This window comes from Nesoenas mayeri (genome assembly GCF_963082525.1).
Source record: "Nesoenas mayeri genome assembly, chromosome: 1".
NCBI classification, from domain to species: domain Eukaryota; kingdom Metazoa; phylum Chordata; class Aves; order Columbiformes; family Columbidae; genus Nesoenas; species Nesoenas mayeri.
In genome coordinates, this window is record NC_137541.1 from 114,005,057 (window position 1) to 114,020,095 (window position 15,039).

Consider the following 15,039-nt stretch of genomic DNA (forward strand, 5'->3'; position numbering starts at 1 on the left):
TTTGTGTCATATATTTTTTTGCAACTGTTACAGAACAGGGGAAAATATTTTGACTTTTAACATTGAGCTAGTCTGATGAAGCATGTGCTTACTTTATGAGTAGGCCATTTCTGCACAACACAAACTGTATTATATGACATTATACGAAAATAACACAAGCTTAAAAGACATGATGTGGATAGCAAAAAAATATGGAAAAAATCATTATTCAAGGCCACATATTGTAATTCCCCTCCTTCCAAAATAATGAAAAAATCACAACAACTCAAAATATGTGCAAAGATGTCACTACGCTATTTCTACAATTCACATAAACAACACTTAAGCCTAATAGATAATTAACTCAACCCCTCAGGCTTGCATATATATTCAGACTAACTTCCATATTCTAAGGTCAAGCATGGTGTTTTATCACTTAAATAATGCGATCATATGTAACTTGCAGTCATGTTACATCTCACTGAGTTCCTTTCTGATACATATTTACTCTTCTTGCCTCCAAATACTTTTTAGTACAGATTAGGACAACAAATAAAAAACATACCCAAGACAAACTAGGAAAAGAAATTATTTCTTGGTTGTGATGTCCTGACATTACCATCATCCACATCTTACAGAAGCCCAGAGATGTTTTGACAGTTAGATCTCCCAGAGATCTAGAGCCTTCAAGAGGGCAGCTGATGGCTCCTTAGCACCTTTTGTGCCTCACCTTGCCTGTGCCCATGTAAGTACACACCTAGGATGGTCCTCTCCACCTGAGGGGCAGGGTAAGTTCACCTCCACCTGGCTGGGAGAGCTGGAGGGGTGGGACCCTCAGTCAATTGGCAGGGTCCTCAACAAAGGAGGTGCCCAGAGAAGCATAGAAGCTTCTGGACCATGTTGTAATGCCTACAGCCAGATCTGACCAGGTTATAAAACAAGGTCCCCGCCAAAGACTCCCTTTGAGTGGTCTACATTAACTGTGAGAACTAAACTTGCAGCTAGTAAGATGCTCTAGCAAGTGCCCGAAATGGATGCATATGCAAAGTATATGTTTGCAAATATGTCAAATGCTTAACTGTAGATGGAGAGGTAACCACCCAGAAAAGTAAATATTTCTCACAAAGAAATAGAAAGAAATGAATAATCATAGTTTTTATCCACCTGCACTTACCTTATGAGCAGAGTATGCTTTATTTTGTTGCAAGTCTCATGTAAGGTCTCATTAAAGTACCTAGTTATAATCTAGTGTAGCAGCTAGCATAAATTTAGCCTAGTTAGCACAGATACTGTTTAAGTCTGTGAACTTTACCTGTTTGTTTTTGTTTGGTTGGGTTTTTTTCTGTATGTAGTAGAAGTAGAAACAAACATGGCCTACCTTAAACAACATTAATTTTGATGTGATTAAGGAGGTAGGTGGACAAGCAACCCATTGATCATCAAGAAGTGCAAAGTGTCCAAAGGTGTGCAAACATCCATTCAATTTGCACAACTTAAGCATCATCAAGGTGTTCTCCACTCAACCCTAAAGCTAAGGACACATAACAATACTGGAATAACTAAGAGTTCCTGAGGAAGGCTTCAGGGATGGACACTCCACAGCCCTTCAGCAGGATCTGAGAACATTCCTCCAACCTCGGGGAGCCCAGGGAGCAGAAAAGAGCCCATGACATTTTGTCAGGACTGTGTGTAGCATGGCAGGATCCACCAGACTGGCCTGCCTAACCTTCCTCTGGATCTGCACCATCACTCCTGTGAAGTGGGGAAGTTGTGTAATTCATAAAATTGCATATATCTGTGATTAAAGTGGTTTGGTAACCAAATCCATTTAGCTTTCATGCTGTAATTTGTTCTTCAACATTGACACCTTGATACTTGAGAAGACATCTAAGTACTTGAGAAGTCTCATTCCTTTCATGAGCAAATGCAATGTTTATATGGGTGAGAAACATGTAGCACTCTTCTAGATAAAAAGGAGAAAAAACAGTGGCTAAAACACAGCTATTGTCACACCACCTTTTCCTAGCTGAATACATTCAGAGAGAAATTTAGTCAAAGAATCCACATAGCTTTTAAGACAAGTATTCACAGCACCATAATATTTCATCTTACTCTAATTGACAACTTATCTGTGGAAGAAAATGATTTGGGAAGCTATCTTCATAATAAACTTCTTATAATTGTTTTATTATGGGTTGCTTTGTGTACCTGCAATTCAGAACAGATGTACTCTAAAACAAGTTATCTATTTTATGTTTTTGAGCTTCTTACAGCATGTTTGATAGTCCTTTAAGGAACATTTATGTGCATGTTAATTCCAGACAACTTAAAGAAGTGCACCATTTTTTATGTATCATCTAATACCAATGCTGCCACATACCTGCAAAAGCAGGCATATAGAATCGTATAATCATTTTGGTTGGAAAAGATCTTTAAGATTATCAAGTCCAACCATACAGCGCTCTCATCTGCTTAAAAGGCAGGAGGTACCCATCTGGCATGGGATGATGAAGATCTGGAGGAGTAGGGCCAGATCCCAGGGGCGATAAATGAGTGCAGCCCATCATTCAAAGAGGTGAGGGCAGAAAGTCTCCTGGTGTGAGGGTGTGGGAGCAGGTGCCCTGCAAATGTTTTCCACATATTTGCCTGGAAACTCTGGTGAGCTCATCTGAGAAGAGCCCTGCAGATGCTGAGCACACCCACCTGCTCACTGACAGGTTGGGCACATCAGTAATTCTGATATGCTGTTGCACAAGTTTTGGGATATATCTGGAATTCTCCAGGATGGCAAAAGAATGAAGTCAGTGAGCATTTTACAGGTGTCTTAGGCTGCATCAGGAATTCCAAGTCTTAAGTACAGATAGATGGATACTATAGTGAAATAAAATGAAAAGTGACCTCAGGTTAGTAACCATGTAGTTTGATGGTAACAAATTTTTTTTTTATTATTATTTCTGGAAATTATAATTTGTCAGTATGTGAGATAAAGAAAAAAAAAGAAAAGAAAAAAAGAAAAAAACAGCAAGTACATTAGTAGTAAATGCAGTTGTGCTCTAAAGGGAGATACAGGTATGGGATAAGACAATGTTTTTTAATCAGAAATGCCAAATGAAGACACATGGATACCCTGTGCATGCTCTTTCTTAGACAACAGCTCACTGGTTTCAAAGCCTCACTTGATGGCTTCCACAGTGGAAAAAAGAGTACTGGGCATTTAATTTATGAAATACGCAATACCAATCTAAAAATTGGGACTCCCGATTATACTAACCACAACACAAATACAGAGCTATAGGCAGTCCCCTGTGCTAAAGGTATTGCAGTCAAAAAATAGATGAAATAAAGATTACTGTATTCTTCTTACATATGAGGCAGAGGAGCTCAGTTTGCATGAGTGAGTTCTTCCAGTCACACAAAAGGGGAATAATGCATGAAGAATTTAACTCTAGATGCCTTGAATTTTGCTCTAATCATTTGTATTGTCAGTATTTTTCATGATGCTTGTGGAGGCTATGTTTTCATGAGCCTTCCTCTCACCAGAGCATCCCCACTTTCAGGGAAATCTGCAGAAAATCATGTCCCATGTAAAAGAAGCCACTGAAAACTTAAAAAAGAAAAAGACTCTCTTACTCTCCAGATGTATTTTTCTCACACTGCCCAGTCACACATATTTGCATATGTATGTATTGAAAATAAAAAGCATATTGAGTCATCACATGGCATTTCTACAAGAAAGGAACACTGAGAAAAGGCAGGTCAAGGATGAGAATTCTAAAGGTGAAAACAGATTGAAAGAAAACTCAAGTGTTTGTTGCAAAGCTACAGCCTTGGCTGTGAGAGACTCTATGGATGTGGGAGCTGCTGGAGGAGCTCTGCATCATTTGTCGTGCTGCAGCACTGGAGTCATGGGTCTGAGGGAGTGCTGCTGTGCTGTCCAGTGAAGCAGGAACCAAGATTTAATCTTCATTCTGATTCTGTCGGTACTCTTGAGGCAGGGGACAGGAAGTAATTTTGGAGCCAGCTGTTGGCAACATCTTCATTCAGTATCCACTGCACAAAAAGGACTCATGAGAGAGAAAGGTACAACCCCTCTTTTCTGTCCCTTTGCAGACCAGGAGGTGAAGTCCATAAATGTGACCATACAGGAAGCAACAATTAACCATTTAACATTCTGCAAGGTTGCTCTAAAGAGGAAGAAGTGACCAGAATTTGTCTGTACATGCAAAACAAGGTGGAGAGACCTTACCCACAGGAAGAGAAAGCTATTACTGAACTTTTACACCTATGAAATGAATGGATTCGAGTTCTAAATCTTACAGTTTATACACGAAAACATGTCCAGGCAGATGCAATCTGGACCCTCAGAAAAACTATGGGACTGAGATCATCTGAGTTCAGGAAAATAAATGCACTAGCATGCAATCAGGGATTTTATCTCTACCTGAAGCCAAAGATCTGACTTGCAAGACTGTTTTGCAAGACTGTTTTGCAAGAAAGGAAACCCCTTCCTCTCTTACACCTCTGCTGTCTGTGTAGGAAGAAAATGAAGTGAAAAGAGCATTCAGGCTGCTGCAAACCTGCACACTAGTAGAGGAGGCACCAATGTGTCATTGTCTATCTCAGCATGGATTAGTTTATCCAACTTAATCACTGATGACAAAAATTTTGAAAGCTGTAAGTGCTAAAATGTGGAGTTATGATGCTGCCACTGTAGTGAAGTAAGCATTTAAATCATTTGAATGCTAAAAAGGGAAGGGCACAACAGTGTGCTGGTTTTAATGTGTGACATTCACCAGAATGAATGGCATTGTGGAGTGAATATGCCTACATTGTGATCAGATGCAGAGTGTCTACATGGCAGCGAGCCAATTTCATAGCCCTACTGGATTATTAAGAAAAAGGAGGGATAGAATAAAGATGAAATAACAGCTATCATAGTCAAATACCAGGACTGTTTGTTTGACCAGAGTGGTATTCTCAGGGCCAGCGTGGAGAAAGAAAACCATGATCTGGGGAATATTGGGTCTCAGAGAGGTCAGCTTGCCTTTTTTGTTGGTTTTTTTTTTTTCTTCTTTCAGGAGGCCAGGAGCCTCACCGTGCAAAGATGGACCGATCTCCTTCTATCAGGGCAAATCTCTGGAGAGGGGAGAAGGGCATCAGAACAAAAAAAGGCTGTGTACCCTGACTGGAGTGACCCCATGTAAAGCCTGCCCTGGAGCAGGCTCCTGGACCTATGAACCTGTGGAGAGAGGAGCCCACACTGGAGTGGGTTTTCTAGTAGGACTTGTTATCCCATGGAGAGCCCACACTGGAGCAGTCTGTTCCTGAAGGACTGCACCCCATGGGGGACATATGTTGGAGCACTTCCTGAAGAATGGCAGCCTGTGGGAAGGACTCGTGTTGGAAAAGTTCATGGAGGGCCATCTCCCATGGGAGGGTCCCCACAATGAGGCAGGGGAATAAGGTGAGGAGTCCTCCCATTGAGGAGGAAGGAGCAGCAGAGACAACGTGTGGTGAACTGACCACAGCCCTCATTCCCTGTCCCCTTGCACTATTCCAGGGAAGGACGTAGAGAAAATCAGGAGTGAAGTTGAGGCCAGGAAAAAGGGAGGATTATGGGGGAGGTGTGTTAAGACCTGTTTTTTACTTCTCATTACCCTTCTCTGCTTTGATTGGTAATAAATTAAACTAATTTCCCCAAGTCGAGTCTGTTTTGCCAGTGATGTTAATTGGTGAGTGATCTCTCCCTGTATTTATCTTGACCCATAATCTTTTTGTTATGTTTTCTCTCCTTTGTCCCACCGAGAAGGTGAGTGATAGAGCAGTTTTTGGGGGCACCAGGCATCCAGCCAGCATTAACCCACCACGGGCACCATTTTATTAAGGCCGTTAATAACCTGTGAGGATATGTGAAGATGCAGGTTGTCCTCTTCAATTCTGGAAGAAGGAGAATGGACTCTTAATTCAGATTACTCTTTTCTAGCACTATTAAAGTAGCAATTCTGAGGCAACTTTTGCTTCTGCAGGCTGGGGCAAGCTGTTTGTCCTTTTCTTAAACCAAAGAAAAACAAACTCACCATACAACTGACCAAGTGGAGATGGGCTGGAGAAATTTCAAGGGCTGACATAGAAGAACACAAGGGAGTTTCCCTAATGCATACTCCAATGTCTAACTTCTCCTGAAACTAATGAGCAACATATTTTTAACATTTCCTCCGCCAGTGTGTAGGCCCAATTTAGATGAGACCCAGCTGTACCACTGTGGATTATAATGTTGTGCTTGTCCACTTACATTAAGAGCAACACCCCTCACAAACAACTTCTGTTTCACATAGCTATTATACAAAAAGCCAATAAACTATAAAACACTTAGGAACAGCATTGCTAATTGCAACCAACAAATAAGAAACAACACAAGACCACTACCAAATTTGTCATCTGGAACATGGAGCAGTCAAAGCAATTAAGCCAAAAAAGGCAATATCCGTTAGAAAAATATAGTTTCCTTGTGGCTGCATGCAAAATAAACACGTGATGAAAATCATGCCAGGGAGTAGGACTTGTCCCTTTTGTCTGCCTGTAGTGTAAAGTATAGACCACTTATCTTTGCAGAAGCATGGAAACTTACTCATTGCATTGCTCATGGTGTGGCTGTGCTGACTCTGTCATCACCAGCTATCCAGATAGCCAGGAGGTTCAATCTCTTCATGTCTTATTGAGACCCACTCCTTTAAAATGTGGTATGAAAATTAAGCAAGTAAACAAGAGACTTTTAAAGTTGCAGAACAGGAAACTGTTTCACAGTTTGTGGAGGAAAAGCTAAATTGAAATCCTGGTTCCCAAAACCCATGGCATTTCTGTGCTGATTTACACTCAAATTTGTTCCTGACAGCTAGTCTAAAAAAGATCAAGAATAATCTTGAGTGTCTGAGCTCTTGCTGCCTGTACATTTGAATAGCGTATTCACTGCATGCTTAGAGATAACAGAAACAAAATCTGTTTTATGTTTGGTTTCAAAATGAGTTATGGGCTGATGGGAAATGAGCATTTTTAAATAAGAGGAAGTATGAAATAATGTTATTCATAGATTACAAAGGATTGTCCACAGTATCTGTAGAAAGACAGAACAGCAACTGTTTCCAGTCCAGAATTTTGTACCAGACTACCCATACTGATGTGTTGGGGCTTAGTGACGTGTGTGTACTACCAGGTGGTAGTTGCACTGGTGCAGTTTACCTTGGTGTTACCAGCTGCTGCAGCTACCAGGACATGAATTACCAGCAAAGAGTGAAAAACAAGACACCTTTTGAACAAGCTGAATTTCTTAGACAGAACCATTATCACGAGCATCCGATGCAAAGCACTTTCCCGTTCTCAGGATTTTTTAAAAACGTCATGTCTAAACAGACTAAATGCTGTGCAAATGCTGTGCTCTGTCAGCCAGAATGTACATATGGGTCTGTCTAGGGAGAACCAAAATGCAAAAAATTTGTAAACAGTTTTCCACCTTCCAGGCTGAGTCCCTGCAGGGTAGGTCTTTGGTTTCAGGCAATTCAGTGGCTTTCTGAGTTGCAGCAAGCTCTATACTTGCCCCTCTTAGCCTTTGAAGATTTCTCTCTCCATCACTTCAGAGACCTAGCTGTCTGTTTGATTAAGTGTCCCAGTTGCTATGACAGAATGGTCGTCTCCAAGTTCCTACTCATTGTAGCCCCAGAAGACTTCTCTCCCCAATCAGGTCCTGTCCTCCTGCAAAAGGCTTCAATCCAAGTAGCTTGTATTGAAGAAACATAACATACAACTGAGAACACACCACTCAGACTGTTCCTGTTCATCACAAATAATTTTAGAAGCTATGGCGTTCTGGCTGAGAACCAAAGGGAAGGAAAAAAGTTTTCCATTAAATGTTGTCACTTTTGGTAGAAAATTTTGCTGCATCCAAAATCCGCTTTAGCACCAGGGGATTTCATGGACAAATTCTGACAAATCCTCATAAGAGATAATGTCTTCAGAAGACAAAACTTCTGTTTTTAAGGATAGTGACTCATTTTACTTGATATAACCAATGCTTCTTTGGATAAACAGCATGTCCATTTCTAATGTCAACGCATACAAGGAAATTTGCATTGCATGATGAGCTGTGATGTGAACACTCATTCCGAGTTTTAAAACTGTTCACAAAAAGCAAAAAGGTAAAATGTGACTCAGCTAAAGTGGCTGTGAACCACAAGCATAAAGTCTACAAGCAAAAAGGGGAAGAGTATTGATTTAACTGAGAAATTATACAACAGATATGTATGAACTGTCCGCTGCAATTGCGGAGCGCAATTCAAGGCAGCTCAGTTATTATTCCAGGATACTGAAACCTATCAGAATTTCAGACCTAAAAATAGCCAACCAACCAACCAACCAAACAAACAAAAAAACCCCACAAAAACAAAGATAGTTTTAAGGCATACCTTAATTTTATTGACTCCATAGCAGACACCTTAGAATTTGGGCCATTAGGAAGAAGGCAGCTCAAACATCACAATACCAGGAGGAAGAAAGAAGAAAGGGCTACTTTCTCCTCCCAAAACTCTTGTGTGCCTCATCCAGTAACTCTTTAATGACAAGCAGCCCTAGGAAGAGGGAGATGAAGCTTGACCCATCTGAAGTCACTATTCTTGTTTCTGGATTAAATAGTCCTATTCCTTTGTACAGGTTTTGGCAGGGGTAGAGTTAATTTTCTTTATAGTACCTTGTGTGGGATTTAGCTGCCTACTAGGGTTAAAACACAATATCCTTTGAACTCATTCATTCTTAGAGTCCAGAAATTTCCCAGTAATGGCAAGCACAGAGTACCTGACTTTTCTAACCTTCTTAGCAGAGTGCCGTCTTGAGAAGACAGACCACTTATATAGATAATCTCATGCTCAGGAATATGTAAATCTGCTTCTTTGAAAAAGGCTTCAATCTCTAGGCTGTAATAGAAAAGCTGGGCTTATGCTGCCATTGCCTGCTTCTCTATTCTAAAAAGAGAATAGATGCTCAGCTGTCTAACCCTAACAAGGAAATTTAGTTGACTAAATCTCTACAGTCTTTAACAGTAGATGCAATATTATGCTGTAATGAATGCTCTAAGCCTCACAGGTGCAACCCTTCTCTGACTCAGTGCTTAGCAGAAAGGGCTGGAGCCACTAACTTCATGTAGCTTCGCTCTGTGTGTCATTTCCTTAGTAGCTTGAATGGGAGTTAGTACTGAAACATGAGTTAAATGCCAACATGTAGACTGCAGTCCCTCTGTCACTTGAAAACATGTGGAAATCATATCCTAAATTCCGCCAATTATTTTTTCATAATTAAATTTTTATGACTATCCAGTAAAATACCATCACTGTTTACACTTGATGTCTTTATCACATAGAATTATTTCAATATAACCAAAGTAGAATCAAGTCAATTAGTAAAAGGTATCATTCCCATTGGCAGTAAGAGATAAACAGCAGAGGTTAAGCAAAGGGTAAGAAAACTAACGTCATCCACTCCTTTTCAGTGGAAGATGGCGTCCTCGTAACTTCATGGATTTTTACTGTAGGGAATAAAGTAGAATCAAGTATTCACACAATCATTTCAAAATTAGTCTTCTCGGTTAAAACTAATAAATATTTGATCCAAATTAGCTGTGTGAAAACAAAACACAGCTCCAAATTATGAGGGGAAATAAAATATAAACAAACAAAACCCCACACAAACAACAACAAAAACAGTGCTAAAAAACATAGGTAATCTAGGTACATTCTGTCAATCTGTTAATTCTTTAGATCGAAACTAATGACAGTATCTGATCTAGGGGCAGTGAACTATAAAACACTGCAGTCAAATCTGATGTACTTCATGGTGCTGTACTTGCTTCCCATGTCCGTATTGCCCAACAAGGATCACTTTTCTGCTCTCAACACAGGAGAGATGCAGCCACGGATCTTTGTGAGCCACTCCATGTTTAGGAGCTTCTCAATGGTTGAGAAGATACTTTGTCATACTCCCTCAAGGCACTGTCTCCAGAAGGTTCACTGTGCCATGGCAGGAATGCAAACCACGTTACTCAGAGCTGGTGATACTGGTTTTAGAGCAGCAAAGTCTAATGCATGAGGGGAGCTGCCACTCAGCTAGTGTCAGCAAGTGAGTCTCTCAACCAATTTACATCTTGATAGCAATGAGGAGTATACACACACACACACACACATATATATATATACATATATATATAAATATATATGCATTCTATGGACAAACACTAATACACACAGAAATACATATACATATATTTATAAACCAGTACATATACACATATGTATATCTCTGTATTCTTTTTAGAAATGAGATATTCTGAAGCCACAGATGCTGTGATGCTGTGCATATGTATGTGAGAGGATGGGAACATCATATAGACACTTGAGATGTTGCCCATTTGATTTTCTGTGAAGAATAATACAGTATTTATAAAGTTTCAAAAATGGGTAGAAAGTCAGTTGGAAAACAATGACCTCAGACTGTCTTATTATAGGTGGCTGCAGGGTCCATAGACATGATAAGCAATCAATACTCATGTTGATAAAGTGAATCATTTTTTGAACTGTAAGCCTGTTAAATAAATCCAGTGTACTGCACAGAACAGTTCTTTGGCCAGATCTTCCTTGGGAGCCATTTCTGGTATAATTAAAGACTTTGCCTCTCCTCCTCACCCCCAGCCAAGAGTTTCTGCCTCTTGCCTCCAACAGTGGGTTTTTCATTTAACACTTCAGTGCCTCACCAATAATATATTAAAAACAAAAAAAAAAAAACCAAACCAAACAAAAACAAAAAAAACCCCACACCAAAACAAACAAACAAACAAAAGATCCGTATCACTGAATGGGTGATGATTTTTTTTCCAGAATGTGACCTTCAAGCTGTTAAACAAACATACAAAATAAACTTGAGTTTTCTCCTCTCTTTCAGGGTTACAATTTCAAACTGAATAGTCAAGATTGTTGCAAAATCAGATTTTTACCTGACGTATTCCTTTCAGGGGTCACACCCCATGAAGACTCACTGAGGCCCACCAAAGTACTACAGTATGTACCTAAGTGTGTGAATATTTCCATTGATTGCAATTGGATTCAAGTAAATTGCATGTGCTTTGGTGAACAGGGATGGAGTAAAGCAGGTACTTAACCTTTTCAAGTTCAGGCTGAATATGGGAACTTTTGTTGGCATTGTTGCAGAGATACTCCGCTGACTGAGAGTTGTGCGCTGTAGTTTTACTAGTTGTAGTTATTCATGACTTTACTTCAGCAAAGTTTGTTAGGCTTAGCTCTAGAGAAAGTTCATTTGCCTGACAGATCAGAAAAATGCTTCTGATACGCAAAATCCTCTTTCCCTAAATCACTAATGCTAATGCAACTTACCACAACCCAGTGGTTTTTCATTTACTTTGGATAATGTATTTTTGATCTGTGTAAATTTCACTATGGTCAAACATTCATACTAAGAAGACAGTGTCTTTTTAAACACTATATTAATTTGAGGGAAAAACTGGCGAGGATTTTTCCTCATGAGATATTTCAAATCTTGGTGTCATCATCATCTGCAAAATTCATATTTCCCACATGACAAGATACATATAAAAATTTCATGTAGTAGTGCTTGTCATAAACCAAATCCAGACTACATTTAGAGAAAAATAAATACAGAGAACAAGGATTTAGGGTTGAGTGGAGCTGAAAGCTAAGTGAGAGGTTCTACTTCAAACTGATCTAGAAGTAACTGTGATTTAACTTTTATTCAGTTGAATTTTTTACCATTTGTTAAGGTATTGAAATCCATGAATATAATTAATAAGCAAGAAAACTGTTATCTTAGCAAATTAATCTGTTTTCTCAAGGAAGCAATATTAAAACGACCAAGCAGAAGCCCAGGTATGGAGTTGTTGAAGATACTGACAGAATGGAACCTATATAAGTGTTACTTTAGCTAATTTATATTCTAAAATAAATAGAGTTTAGCCTCACCTATGAATGAATATTATTTAGTTTTCCTTTGTTTTCTAGATCATTATAACTTTTATGTATATTAAAGTTATGTATATTAAAGTTATCATCCGTGTCTCTTAGAGATAGTTTTTGCTGCCAAACATTATGAAAACAGCATTTTCCAAAGTAGACAGCTTGGTAGGGGACCAAGAACAGCTTTTCTCCAGTTCTCAAAAATGCTGGATTTTATTTGCAGGATGTCTCTGAAAGTGATGGGAACTCAGCATATCTTAAAGGCAATCTTATTTAATATCAAAATCTCTGCACTGCAAGGCTGAAGTAATTGGGCCTTAGGAACCAGCTTTAAAATCCTGAACACTCTCTGAAATTATCCAGTGAGCCATAAATAATCCCAATGCACCAGGAAAAGTCAAGAGAGAAAAGAATAGGAAAAGGGAGGTGGAATGAATTTTAAGCTGAAATTGATGTTGCGAAAAATACAAACCAACCAATATTCAAAGGGTCATGAGCTAAGTATACAAAAATTCACAGACTAGTTACAATAATTGTCCCAAAATCAGCAACAGCAAAGAAATTACATAATAAACCAAACACAACCAGAGAAGATATACAACATTTTAAAAACTGTATCTGTCATCACTTTAACTTCTTTACTTTATGATCTGTCTCTAACATTGCTCATTACTTGCTCATCAAGGAAAAAACACCCCTTCCTTTTTTTGGTATTGTTAGCTTTCTGTGGAAGAAATTACAGTTCTTTATGTCAATGAGGTATTTTCCAGATGAAGATACCTATTGGAAAATAAACAGACAAATCAAGAAAAGGAAAATAAAAAAGTTTTTCTCCAACCATGTCTCATGGCTGGCATCTCTACAACCCATACAGAAGGGCAGTTATAAGGGCTTTGTGAAATTGAAGGGATTTGTACAGAAAAGCATTGATTTACTTTGACATTCCCAAGAAGCAGCCTCTGTGCTCTGTACAAAATAGAATTCAGGCAGAGTTTCTCTGCCCATCTCACCCAAATTCAGGAGCTCAGGCTCAGAGCAAGATTTCTTTCTACACAGCATAAGATGACCTCTTAAGTTATATTACACTGTGACAATGAGACCTCACTACTTACACTGTAAAACTAGTGATTCCTGTGAACACATCTCCTCATCTAGTCATGGGAGTACTACAGAGACTGGAGTCTGCATCAGAATGGTGCGGATATCCATGAAACCATGTCAAGTGATAAAAGTAGAGCTCATTATCAGACAGCAGTACCACGCAACGCATGACACATATTTTTATTCCTACTATGTTTTTTTAAAGTGATAAGCATTGTTTCTCACAGTCTAAACAGAGAGATTAAAAAATCAATGACCACAGTGATGGTTAAGTTCTCTATCTCCTGGTGGGTTTTAATGGTGATGTTTTTTTGCCATTCCCTGGGATGATTGTTCCCTGTTTCTGCTGGTAAAATATTGAACCGGTGTGCACTGCTCAGTCCTGTAGGGTTTAGAGTGCTCACCCAGAAAAGCTCAAAAGGATTTTTTATGTTAATACATTCATTGAAATCAGCTTTGAGAAATTAAATACATCTTGTAAAACTAAATTCTGACAGCAGACGCGTTCAACTCACAGTGTCACCATCTCCTTTTGAGCTAGTCTTCTTATATTCCCTTTGGGCAGATGAAGAAGTACTGCTTTATTTGATTTATTTGTTATATATACAATAATCTGGTCAGGTTAACCCACCATGGACAACCCTATCATGTATTAGAACAAGTATTCCATATGTCTGTCAAATAACATAGATATTTACACAGATATGTGCAAACACTTAAGGGAGTTAGGTGCTCAGTTAAGACTGAAGTTTTTTGTGTGTTCTAGACATAAAACTAACATAGGGCCACTGTGGAGATTCCTGAATCGTAAGTCTTCCAGAATTGAATTTATTAGGCATGTGCCTTCCACTCTAAGAATTATATCTTCCAAGCTGTCTGGGTAAGGCTCATCAACACAACGGGTGATTTGAGAAATGCTGTGAGATAAGTATGTTAGTACTGCTAATTTATAGCAAAGAAAGCATGTGTGAAAGTCAAAGGCTCATTACCATCATCGCCTTGCCAGTTTTTTCCCAGATGCCCTATTTTATATACAAGTCACATCACACAAATTCTAATTTACTTGAAGGTATCTACTGTCATGGCAGTATATGGAAAGACAGTAACTTGTAGTTCTAACACACTGACCTCGAGTACAGAAGGGCACCTCAAAGTTGGAGAGATATATTTATACATTAACATTTGTGTGCCTATATACATATAAATGCCTGATTTAAAAGAAATAGCAGCACTGATTTTTCTGAACTATACTTTTGCTTTCAAGACAATTCAATCAACCAATCTACCTATCTCTCTATCTGTGTCCATATAGGGAGAGAGAGAGACTGAAGGCTTAAGCAAACTAGAAATACACAATTTAGCAACTACAGCACTGCAAAACTGTGTATGCTCTACAGATGAAAAACAAACAAGAAAAGAGCATTAGCTAAAGAAAGTGTTCTCAGCCTTTTTTTGCAGGGAGTCTTAATTTAGAAAATCTACTCAGGAAGAATAATTGTTCCCATTCATTATTTTGCCTGGATGACTTTTACGGAACTGTTTTTGCCATCAATTGGCAAATTCAGTGGAAGAAACAAATTACCCTGTTATTAAAGCATATTTGCAGCAAACAATAGATATTCCACATAAGCTGTGCTTATCTGGCTGTTTTCTCCTAACAACTTCTAAGAGCATTATGCCTTCATTCCCATTTGCCTTTGTCTTACTTGTGTTTAATGATGGAGTAAATCTTTAGCACAGGACAGTCCCGCTCACTCCGCATGTAGCCCAGTGGGTTGTTTTCCAGGTCAGGGCACTGAAACTTGTGACCTTTTCAGAAGGTTTCCTGTACTGTTCACAGAAACAAACAGCTAAACTTCAGCCTCTCTCACTAGTTCTACTAGGGTTATTTTGTATCAGCATTCCTGTTGTAAACCGCACCTGTTTTTAGAGGTGG